The 12369-nt window shown below is 45.3% G+C and overlaps 1 protein-coding gene and 1 pseudogene across 3 annotated transcripts in view; both read left to right on the forward strand.

Moving 5' to 3' along the window:
- LOC141437370 (tRNA N(3)-cytidine methyltransferase METTL6) overlaps nucleotides 1-12369 on the forward strand; it is a 25192-nt gene that overhangs the window by 6945 nt on the left and 5878 nt on the right. The window lies entirely within an intron of this gene.
- Nucleotides 90-12363, forward strand: LOC141431744 (fatty acid synthase-like; annotated as a pseudogene).

A 12369-nucleotide genomic window follows, 5' to 3' on the forward strand; every position in this document is an offset into this window, starting at 1 on the left:
ACGCTCATAAAAAAATACATGCGCTACCTAATAAATAAATCAAAATGTACTTTTGTCGCATTGCTTTAATAAAAATTGTCACCCATCAGATGGAGGTGACAGAGACGCGACCAGTTTGGTTCGTCTTCGCTGGCATGGGCTCACAATGGTCTGGAATGGCGCGAACCTTAATGCAGTTGCCGATCTTTGCGGCTAGTATAGCACGCTTGGCAGCAGCGCTACGCCACTAAATTTGACTTAATATACGTGCTGACGGAAGCTCCTGAAGTCGCCTTTGACAATATCCTCAACTCGGCGGTATCAATCACGGCCGTCCAAATTGCGTTGGTGGACGTGTTGAGAGAAGTAGGCGTGCGCCCTGACGGGATCCTGGGACATTCGGTCGGAGAAAATGGTAAGTGTTGAAATAATTATTATTGTAACAGGGTAGTTTCGTCGTACCCCGATAGATGGCGCTAGTGGGGGCGTACAAAATTTTTAAATATTGTTTGTATGATGGCTCGGTACGATTGTAACAATTAATGTTCGTTTGTCTAATTATTTTTTTAACACGTGGCTGGCAAGCAAGAAACAAGGTTTAGTATAAAATTAAATAACATTTTTGATAAAAGGTGTAGGTAACTGTAGTCCCCCGACACCGACGACGCTTAGATAAAAAATTATTACTAGGTACTTGTACTAAATTAACTTAGGCAATTTTTTTGGGAAATCAGCATAGTCCTCGCGGGATAGGGATAAACGAATTCTTCGCAGATGAAGTCGCGGGCACAGCTAGGTATGCATAGTAATTATATTTACATTTAGTTATCTTTTTTTACTTTAAAAAATACAACATACTGTACTTTAGTTTCCTGTTAGCCTTAGGGGTCCCCCGACACCGACGACGCTTAGATAAAAAAAAAATTACTAGGTACTTATACTAAATTAACTTAGGCTATTTTGCGGGAAATCAGCAAAGTCCCGCGGGATAGGGATAAACGGATTTTCGCAGATGAAGTCGCGGGCAACAGCTAGGTAGTGCATAATATTTTTTACTTTTTAGTTTGTCTTTTTTGGCAGCATTCTTTATTCACAAGAATGCTTACTTATTTACCAGAAGCTTTTACCCGCGGCTTCGCACGCGTAAATTATTCGGTCTGGTAGTTGCAATTGAAAATTTCGGGATTTTACAAAATTCCCTGGAAATTTCCAAAATTTATATCGTGGTCTTCATTGAGATTGTGTTGTGAATGACTGTAACAAATTCAAGACTCTAACCACAGTGCTGAAATTTCAAAATTTTTCCCTATCCAAATTCAAATTCAAAATTCAAATTTAAATATTTTTTTTTTTTTATTTGACTGGATGGAAACGAGCAAATGGATCTCCTGATGGTAAGAGATCACCACCGCCCATAAACATCTGCAACACCAGGGGTATTGCAGACGCGTTGCCACCTAGAGGCCTAAGATGGGATGCCTCACGTGCCAGTAATTTCACCGGCTGTCTTACTCTCCACGCCGAAACACAACAGTGCAACCACTGCTCCTTCACGGCAGGATTAGCGAGCAAGATGGTGGTAGCAATCCGGGCGGACCTTGCACAAGGTCCTACCACCTGCAAAATCATTGATTCAGTAAATAGGCCGCAATGGGCACTTTTCACGTCCTATTTTAAACTACCAGCGCTTTCGGAAAAAAGTCATTTTTTCAAAATAAAATAATTACAAATAAAATACTTAAACTACAGTATACAATTAAAGAAAAATTACAAAATAATAGTAATAATAATACAGTGATGTATGGGGTCCCTTAGTTACAAAACTATACCGTGGGAATATCGGAATAAAAAGTAGCATATGCCTTATTCCAGACGTCTGGCTACCTACATACCAATTGTATGCCTCTAAGCCAGCGGTTCTTATTTCGTCATTTTATCTCTAGGTATCCCGTGGGAATATCGGGTCAAAAAGTCGTTTATGTGTTATCTCGAACGTCCAACTACCAAATACCAAATTTTATGACTCTAATCCCAGCGGTATTATTACGAGATTTTACCCTATTCCGTGGAATATCGGGATAAAAGTAGCCTATGTGTTATTCCAGAGGTCCAGCTACCTACATACTAAATTTCATGGCTCTACGCCCAGCGGTTGTTATTTCAAGATTTTATCCCTAAGTATCCGTGGGAATATCGGGTCAAAAAGTTGCCTATGTGTTTCAAACGTCCAACTACCTACATATCAAATTTAATGACTCTAAGCCAGCGTTTGTTATTTTGAGATTTTATCCTATCCGTGGGAATATCGGGATAAAAAGTATCCTATGTATTAATCCAGGTTATAAACTAACTTTTCGCCAAATTTCATCCAAATCCGTCCAGCCGTTTCAGCGTGAAGAAGTGACAAACATACTCACTCACTCACAAACTAAACATTTATAAATATTAGTACGATATTTCTAAGATAATGAGATGGTGGCGTGGCTTATCTCAATCGATCGCGTGTGATAGATACCGCACTCCTTAAATCCTATCGGCGCGTTCCAAGTAACCCATGTGCCACATACTGGCCAAGTGGTTTACTAATGTTTCGGAGAATAACGTTTGGCAACCTGTTTATTTTCGCAACTTTTCATTTCCCAACTGTTTAATATTTCTGAAACTGTAAATATTTCAGGATTTTTTTATAAACTAACCTAACCTAACCTAAAGGTTCTACACGATGGCCCTGAAATAAATCCTGAAATATTTACAGTTTTAGAGTTTGCGAAATGAAACAGGTTACCAAACGACAGTACTCGGGCCCAAGTACATTTTCAAAGGCCTGTTTTTCTTGGTGTATGAGCAGGTTGCGCATACGCAGACGACGCCCTAACAGCAGAACAAGCAGTCTTTAGCACGTACTGGCGCGCGCGCAGCATAGCGGACGCGGAGCTGCCGCCGGGCGCGATGGCCGCCGTGGGGCTGTCGTGGGACGAGACCACGCGCCGCTGCCCACCCGACGTCTTCCCTGCTTGCCACAACTGGATTGACAGCGTCACGGTGAGGGGGCAATAAAAGCATATCTTGGAACATGCGCACCGCCTGGGCAAAACTTCCCTTTTTGACGAACCTTTACAACTTTACCAATAGAGTAACATTATTGTATAAGGTTAACTTTTTGCAATGCATTTAAGCCTTGCAATCACCTGCAGCTGGAAGACGTCTACTGTTGAACAAAGGCGGAGGCCTAAGGGGAAGCCCTTAGAACGCTACAATGAACGACAACTGGCCAGTTGCATCCACCGGTTGCCCGCAACTCTCGCAATGTCATCAGTCCATCTAGTAGGAGGTCTGCCAACGCTTTGTCTCCCAGTTGGTGGCCGCCATTCGAGGACTTTTCGCCCCAACGGTACACCTTGAAATAACGGCTTAGAAATGTTTCTTGCGAAGGTATATGTTGAACACTGAAGACGTGAACTCCACGTAACTACTAGGTAGGTAGGTAGGTAGGTTAGGTTCCAGGTTGGCAACGCATCTGCAATACCTTTGGTGTTGCAAATGTTTATGGGCGGTGGTGATCTCTTACCATCAGGAGACCCACTTGCTCGATTGCCATTCAATCGAATAAAAACAAAACTCCTGCATTAATACATTAGCAATAAGTTACATATCCAAAGTAGTACCTATAAAATAAGTTATGATGACTCCACCAGGAATTACCTCAATTGTTGGCATAGTGCAAGCATGTTCTTAAGAAATTATTTCATTATTACTGAACATACGCGTTGCATCAACAAGCATGCGCAAGCATTATGACAATAAAATCGTCACATTGTCTGTAATATAGTTCATCACACAGTTTTTCGCAGGTATCTGGTCCACCCGATTCCGTGGATAAATTCATAGCCGAGCTGAAGACTGAGGGTATATTCGCTCGCCGCGTAAACAGCGCTGGCATGGCTTTTCACAGCAAGTATATTGCGGCTGCAAAAAAGCAGCTAAGCACTAAATTACACGAGATTATACCAGAGCCGCTCCCGCGCAGCTCGCGCTGGATTTCATCGTCGCTGAGTCCCGATCAACAAGACACAGAATGGGGTAAGAAGGAATTAGGAGTTATTCGTTTCAGCCTTTTTAATTTATCCTTTCTTATCTTTCATATTGTTTTGAATTTAAATTTTGAAATGCTACGAAACAAAGGCTCAGTTATATGAGTAGAATCATATCTTGCATTTAAAGCTCCATGGTCAAAGGCACCTGTATAATACTAAGATGCTGCATGTGTTGCAGGCAAGCTATGCGGTGTGGAATACAACATCAACAACACACTATCACCAGTGCGGTTTGCTGACGCACTACGAGCGATACCAGAGCATGCTATAGTAGTGGAAATAGCACCACACGCGCTGTTTAACGCTGTGCTACGGCGTGCGCTGCCGTCCGCCACGCATGTGCCTTTAGTACGACGAGACCACCCAGACCCGCTGTCACATCTCCTGCAGGCATTGGGCGGCTGTTCACAGCGGGCGCGCAGCCATGTCATCGCTGTACCTCCAGTATCATGGCTGTGTCACGCGGAACACCAACGCTCGCTTCGGCCATCGAATGGGACCATTCTGCGGAGTGGATGGTGGCTAATTACAAGTCGGCAACGACTAATGGCGAAAACGTAATTGAATTCGACCTTGGGAAGCCGGACCAAGCCTTTTTAGATGGCCACATAAGATGGACGAGTGCTTTTCCCCGCTACAGGCTACCTGGTAAGTTGTGACTAGACTATAAGGACTACTACTACTACTATTAGGCACTAGTCCCACCACCGGCAAGTAGAGAGAAGAGTGTTTCTTTGACTCTGCGACAAAACTAATCCAATTTTCATACTGAAAAACACTCTTCTCGCTACCAGCCGGCGGTGGGACTAGTGTCATGTGAAGCATCAGGAATCAACTTTAGAGACAAATGAGCTCCCTGGTGCGATACTGATTGTAACATGGAGCTACTTTGCTCAGCCTGTAAGAAACAGTAATTTTATCCAACAGACGCTGGTATGGCGTACAGTGGCCAAAGTCAATAACTTGAACACAAATGACGCAGCCGTATTGCTGGAGGACATCCAGTTCCACCGCGCCACCATCGTAACCCGAGACGCGCCGTTCACCATCACGCTGCTTAACGGCAGCGGGAACTTTGAAATCTGCGAAGGAGGAGCTGTCGTGGTGACCGCCGCGCGCGCTTAGTGACTGACCCTGCTGCCAAGCGCTTACCTGTCGCCTCGTTTGCAGTCGAAGAACCCGTGGAACAATTGCCGTCGCTTGATGCTGACGACATCTATAAGAGCTTCGTCTGCGGGGCTATAACTACCAGGGTTTGTTTCGTGGTATTGTTCAGTCGAATGCGTATGGCACGCGAGGCTGCTGGCCTGGGAGGACAACTGGATAACTTTTATGGACACCTTGCTACAGTTTGGCATCATAACTGAGAACACTCGCGAATTAAGGGTGCCTACGAGGATACTGCGCGCGCTTATCGACCCGGAAGCGCATAAGGCAGCGGTGAGCGGTGGCAAAGTGACTGCGCGCCACTACAATAATTTGTCCGTCATCACAGCCGGCGGCATAGAGCTACGTGGCGTCAAATCTTCTTTAGCACCACGTCGCATTAACGTCCAAGCTGCGCCAAAGTTGGAGAAGTATGTTTTCATGCCGCTGGATAGCACAAGCGATGCCAAAAAAGACAGTCTCACTAAGAGTCGCGCACTCAGCACTGTCCTCCAGTTAGTGCTTGAAAACAGCAACACTATGCGTCTCGGAGTGGCAGAGGTCGCGCTGGACCGCCCCGCCAGTGACCTGCTGCTGCACTCGTGCTGCCGATACTGGATGCCGAGCCGCAGGTGCGTGTCGACGCGAGCCTGGCCGCGGGCGCTAACGCTGCTAACTACGCTGCCACTATGGACCCGCTCGGAGTAAAGGTACTTCTGAAACAAGTGTATGGCGATCTGTTAATGGTTCATTAAGGGCTGTTTCACCATCCATTAACACTATAACTGACGGTTAAATGTGATGCCGTCTCCGTCTATTCGAACAAAACAATAGAGACGGCATCACACCCTCAGTTAACACTAATCAATGGATGGTGAAACAGCCCCTGAGACTTTTGCTCTCTTTCTGTTTCGCGTTAGCATACTTTTGAGTTTTTTTACCTTAGTCCAGAAACTGCTCACCACGCGATAAGTTTTTGAGTTAAAGCCAAGACAAGGCTAGCCAAGAGTCCAATAGTAGATTGTTCAACAAAGTACTAAAACAAGCCATAATGACACGTGATGTTTAGCCACCCGAGCAGAGCGAGGGTGGCTATAGTTCGAGTGGCATTATGGTTGTTTAGTCTCGCGTTAAACACTTACTTTTCACTTTGAATGCGAGGAAAAAAACAATGTTCTGATCAAAATTACAATATAACTTTTTTTTAAAAGGGCCCTGGGCGACTAATGGACAGGCCATCTGTCAAAATTTAAATAGCAAAAAAATAGGTTACGCGGTTTTTTCTTTTCTTTTATTGTTTATAAAGTAACGCTTTAAATTTAATTGGACTATGCATAGTAAAATGAATTAATCCTTAATATAATTGAATAGATTCATATTCGTAATCATTAATTGTTTCACGAAATTTAATCGTGTTTTTAAAAAAAAATTTTTTGCAAAGTTGTCATTTTGAGGTTATTTCCATGCCCTAAAAATCCTCCTTTCACAAACACCGTGTTGGTTGTTTAGGGGTTTACAACGTAAATAAAAAAAAACTTTAATCCCTAGAGAATAAAAAGGAGCTTTAGTCCTGATATACAGAGACTAAAGTAACATTTTATGAGCATGAGAAGTGAAAATGTACTTTCAATATTGTGGCCAGTGAAGTGATACTAACGACTTTGTCTTTGCCAGTTGTCGAACAAGGAGTTGCTGGACGGGTTGGATTCTAAATATCAGTTGATAATTGGCGCGAATGTTTTAACACGACATAAAGAAGATGTACTTCGCGAGCTAACTGCAACGTTGGACGCGCAAGGGCATGTGCTGTTGGAAGAACCCACACATGCACTGGATAAGCCAGGCGCAGCTGCGCTGCTGAAAAGTGCTGGCCTGGTGGCAGTAGCGCGGCAGTGCGTGACGACTCGCGAATACCTTCTGCTCCGTCGCGTCGCTACGCTTCCCGCCGCACGCATCATACTAGAAGTACGTGACGATGATTTCGCTTGGGTGGAAACGCTGCGCGATGCCATGAAGCGCGCCACAAGCGAAGAGTTGCGAGTGTACGTGTGGTCACGTAATGCAGGCAGCGGCGTGATTGGCCTTGGCACTTGCCTGCGCCGCGAGCCTGGCGGCAATAAACTGCGAATTTACTACCTGCCCAACGCCAAAGATGTCTTCGATCCCGTTGCACCCGCCTACCGCGCGCAGGTTCAACTAGACCTTACATTCAACGTACTACACAATGGAATTTGGGGCACGTACCGCCACCTGCTGCTTGATGACCCAGATAACACACAGCTCCAGGTACGACTCGCTTCATTATCGAGTTCATTTTTATCTCGATTTACTTGCTTATCGTGTTCTTTACCCCAGGTGGAGCATGCGTACGTCAACACTCTGACGCGCGGCGACCTTTCCTCGCTGCGCTGGATAGAGAGTGAACTTCGGTACGCCACCCGCCGTACCACAAGGCGCGCACACTGACTTATGCCGTGTATATTACGCTCCGCTTAATTTCCGTGATATTATGATTGCCACTGGGAAACTGCCGCCTGATTCACTGCCCGGAAACCTTGCGGGTCAGGTAAGTGCCTATCTCAACTAGCTTATTCAATTTTTGCAATCCGTGTGGCTCACAAATTGCTATTTTTATGTCGCAGGAATGCATCTTGGGACTAGAGTTCAGCGGACGCTCATCATCAGGCAAGCGCGTCATGGGCATGGTGGCCGCCAGGGGCTTGCTACTACGGTGGTCGCTGACAAGGGCTTTATGTGGGAGGTGCCAGCTGCGTGGACACTGGAAGAAGCAGCTACGGTTCCAGTGGCTTACGCGACGGCGTATTACGCGTTAACAGTGCGCGGAAACATGAAACGCGGTGACTCTGTGCTAGTGCACGCGGGCGCCGGCGGTGTGGGGCAAGCCGCCATCTCCATTGCGCTGCACGCCGGCTGCACTGTATACACGACAGTAGGCACTCCTGCTAAGCGAACTTTCCTACGTGAGCGTTATCCTACGCTCCCCGACACTCATATTGGCAACTCACGCGACTGCAGCTTTGAGCAACTAGTGCTAGATAGCACGTGCGGCCGAGGTGTTGACTTGGTTCTCAACTCACTGGCCGGCGACCAGTTGAAAGCTTCATTGCGCTGCTTGGCAAAAGGTGGTCGCTTTTTAGAGATTGGCAAGCTAGACCTCAGTGCTAATTCACCTCTCGGAATGGCTGTGCTGCTCAAAAATACCACAGTACATGGGATTCTTCTGGATGCGCTCTTTGATGAGAGTCAAGAGCAAAGTGAAAAGGCAGCAGTCATGCGTTGTGTTTCTGATGGAATCGTCAATGGTGCTGTACGTCCGCTGCCTACTACCGTATACGCTGATTGTCAGCTAGAACAGGCATTTAGGTAAACATTATTAGTAATTTCTGCTGAGGATTAATGATATTGTTTGGAACTGATAATTTTCCTTGACAAATAACGACAAGACAAGACAAGGGGTGTACTAGCTTAGTTTGAACTATGATAGAGATACAATTTCATTGTTAATGAACCGGGATAACAGAAGGAGTTGTCGGTTTTCTAACAATATTATCGTTAATAATAATAATATCGTTAGTAATAATAAGTTCGAACCCTGCACAATGTGCCACAGATTGACAACTTCTTGTTACAGGTACATGCGACCGGCAAGCACATCGGCAAGGTGCTGATCCGTATCCGAGAAGAAGAGAGCGGCGGGCACTCGCCGCCGCCGCGCCTGCTGCCGGCGCTGCCGCGCACTTACATGCACCCCGCTAAGAGCTACGTGCTGGTGGGTGAGTATCGTCTTGCAATGAAGCAAAAACTAGACGTTAAAGAATAATGCCATCGAGCAACTCTCTTTCTCTCTCACACTTTATTTTGTGTGTTTTCAGTATAATCACAACTTTCTTCTCCAAGAGCTCTAAATTGTATCGCTTTGACAATGTGCAGCTTCTTGAATTTAAAAGATACAAGAATGTGGTTTGAAAATAATGCGGCGATATTAATTTAACATATTGTTTTAAGTATAAATAGGTTACTCGTACGTAAGGTCAGTTAAACCGGATAGTTAAGTATGGTATTTTATATTTGTTCGCAGGCGGCCTGGGCGGCTTCGGGCTGGAGCTATGCGATTGGCTGATAAAGCGAGGTGCGCGTACGCTCATTCTCAACTCTCGTAGCGGCGTAAGCACCGGATACCAGGCCTGGCGTATTCGCAGGTACCTCACTTATGGCTCATTCACTTTAAAAAAATTGCTAATTGCATATAATAATATTCTATTGCCATACTCGCAGAATATCAAATGCACTCCAAGTTCTTGCTTTTTCATTTCTTCGCCACTTGAAAGCAGACCGCTTAGCTCATCACTTGTTGTTCTGAAATAAAAAGAATGCCCCTGTCGTGCCGTCAGACTCCATATTTTTCTCGTTAGTTTTAGTCATTGTGTGGCAGATTCTAATCTTTTCGCCCGGGCATCTTTGGCATTTCTGATTCTAAAGTCTTTCCGGTTACCACTATTAACGGAATATTTGAAGCCACCGAATACTTGGGGCTTAAATGAGCGGTTAATCGTTTCATGATGAAGAATGGGCCTTAGTCTCACGCGATTATTTAGTGGGTATTGATCATGATTGGTTTTTTGGAGTTTTTTTGTATTTTTTATTTCAACTCCAAAATTGTTACTTTTACGGGTATCCCGTGAAACCATATCGAAAATACAAACTGAGACATGGATGCACAGAGAAACCAGAAAAGAGACCAGCGCTGGGAATCGAACCCAGGTCCTCAGCATTCCGTGCTGCGTGCTATAACCCCTACACCACTGCTGGACAGGAATCTAGACGCGAATTTTTCCTATGCATACATATCTCAGGTTGCTTATTTCTACTTTGCTACTTAAGCAGCAGCACTAGCGACATCTATGTAGCGTCGACAGACGTCACCCCCCCCCCCGTAAAAGACCCCGTAAAAGCCCCCCAAAAAAACAAAAAAGTAACAAATTTGGTATTGAAAAAAAAATACAAAAAGACTCCAAAAAAGCAATCATGATTTGATTGCTTAGTAGCGACATCTCTTGTCTGGGTGAGCGGTTGGTTCCGAAAGAGTGTGACGTCTGTCGACGCTACATAGATGTCGCTAGTGCTACTGCTTAAGTAGCAAAGTAGAAATAAGCAACCTGAGATATGTATGCATAGGAAAAATTCGTGTCTAGATTCCTGCCAGCAGTGGTGTAGGGGTTATAGCACGCAGCACGGAATGCTGAGGACCTGGGTTCGATTCCCAGCGCTGGTCTCTTTTTCTGGTTTTTCTGTGCATCTCAGTTTGTATTTTCGATATGGGTATTGATCGTCAAAGCGTCGTTATTTGGCAGGGTACTCACGTTCAGGTGAGCTAAGATGTCTTACGGATCCTTTTACAACTGAAACTATATCTATATCGACTGAAAGAGCCTAATTACTTGCTTTACCACTAAAGACATTGGTTGCTAATGGTATGATCACTGACACCATGTGTGTGTATTAACAGGTGGCGTGAAAAAGGCGTTCGAGTGGACGTGTCCACCTCAGACGCGACGACTGCAGCCGGTGCGCGCGCGCTGCTGGGTGAGGCGGCGCGCACGGCGCCCGTGGGTGGGATCTTCAACCTGGCCGCCGTGCTGCGCGATGCTTTTCTGGAGAACCAGACGCCAGATGATTTCCGAGCCGTCGCTAAGCCTAAGATTGATGGTACTCTCATGCAGGCATAATTATGTCATTGAATAGTTGCTTAGTTACGAGTATAAACTCATGAAATTAATAACGATTCCTTGTTCGTTTGTAAGAGGTTTGCTCTATAAAAGTTTATACTTGCCACTTTTTTTCAAGCTTTTAGCAATTTCGACACCTTTATTTTAAAAAACAAATGAAATGCTAAGGCGCTCTAAATATGCTAAGGAATATGTTGCTGTACCCTTCATTTAACACACACATTTTAAAACATCTACGTGTTCTAGGCACTCGGGCACTCGACGCAGCGTCTCGCGAGTTAGCACAGGATTGGACCACTTCGTGGTCTTCTCATCCATATCATGCGGGCGTGGGAACCCCGGCCAAAGCAACTATGGACTTGCCAATAGCGCCATGGAGCGGCTGTGCGAGCAGAGGCAAGCTGATGGTCTGCCAGCGCTGGCAGTGCAATGGGGCGCCATTGGAGACGTAGGACTCATTGTTACCGCGATGCATGGTGACTCAGACACTCAAGTCGGTGGGACTGTGCCGCAACGTATAGCTTCGTGTCTAAACACGCTGGGTGCCTTGATGTCGGTGCCACACTCTGTCACCTCAGCCTTCGTGCTGGCTGATAAGCGCCGCTCGCAGAAGAAACCATCGCAGGAACTTGTTGATATCATCGCCAACATCCTCGGTATGTAAATTTTTTTTTGGCTCTTTGTTCTATGTAATTCATGGAATTTTATAAAGTTGAATCGATAAATGAATGAAGACTCACAGAATAACATAAATAACTTGAATGTGTCGAGTAGGTGTCACACTCAAGCAAGAACTCTAAAAAACCCCCTTCCCCCGAGATAATAGCATGAAATTATTTTGTACCTCCCTCTTTCGGGAGCCTTAAATATTCCTATGGTCTTGAAACAAAATAAACATGTTTACAGGCATTAAGGATCCCAGCAAGGTATCAGACAGTACCACGTTGACGGAGCTAGGCATGGACTCGCTGATGAGCGCTGAGATCGAAAAGACCCTGGAGCGAGGATACGACCTTCTGCTGAGCGTGGAAGAGGTTCGAGGACTCACATTTGCAAGCTGCGAAGTATAAGTGGCCAGCGACTGCGCCTGTCACATCTGAGAAACCTGCTGACCAACCCGCTTAAGACATGGTTTCTATCTTACGAGCTCGATAGAAGGTCGTTCGTGGCGTGTAAGTTACACGCACATACATACATACAAACATTGCAAGTTAACACATTGCACGTTACACCGTGTAACGTGTTTCCTTGCCTACTATTTTGCACAGCTTAGACGACATTTTCCGTCAGCATTATCTTGATTTATACAAGCTTTTATTTAACTTGCAATGTTTGTATGTATGTATGTGTAGAGGAGTTGCGACCGGCAGAAACGATCATGGCTGGACCACCACGATGTCACT

This window comes from Choristoneura fumiferana, chromosome Z (genome assembly GCF_025370935.1).
Source record: "Choristoneura fumiferana chromosome Z, NRCan_CFum_1, whole genome shotgun sequence".
NCBI lineage: Eukaryota > Metazoa > Arthropoda > Insecta > Lepidoptera > Tortricidae > Choristoneura > Choristoneura fumiferana.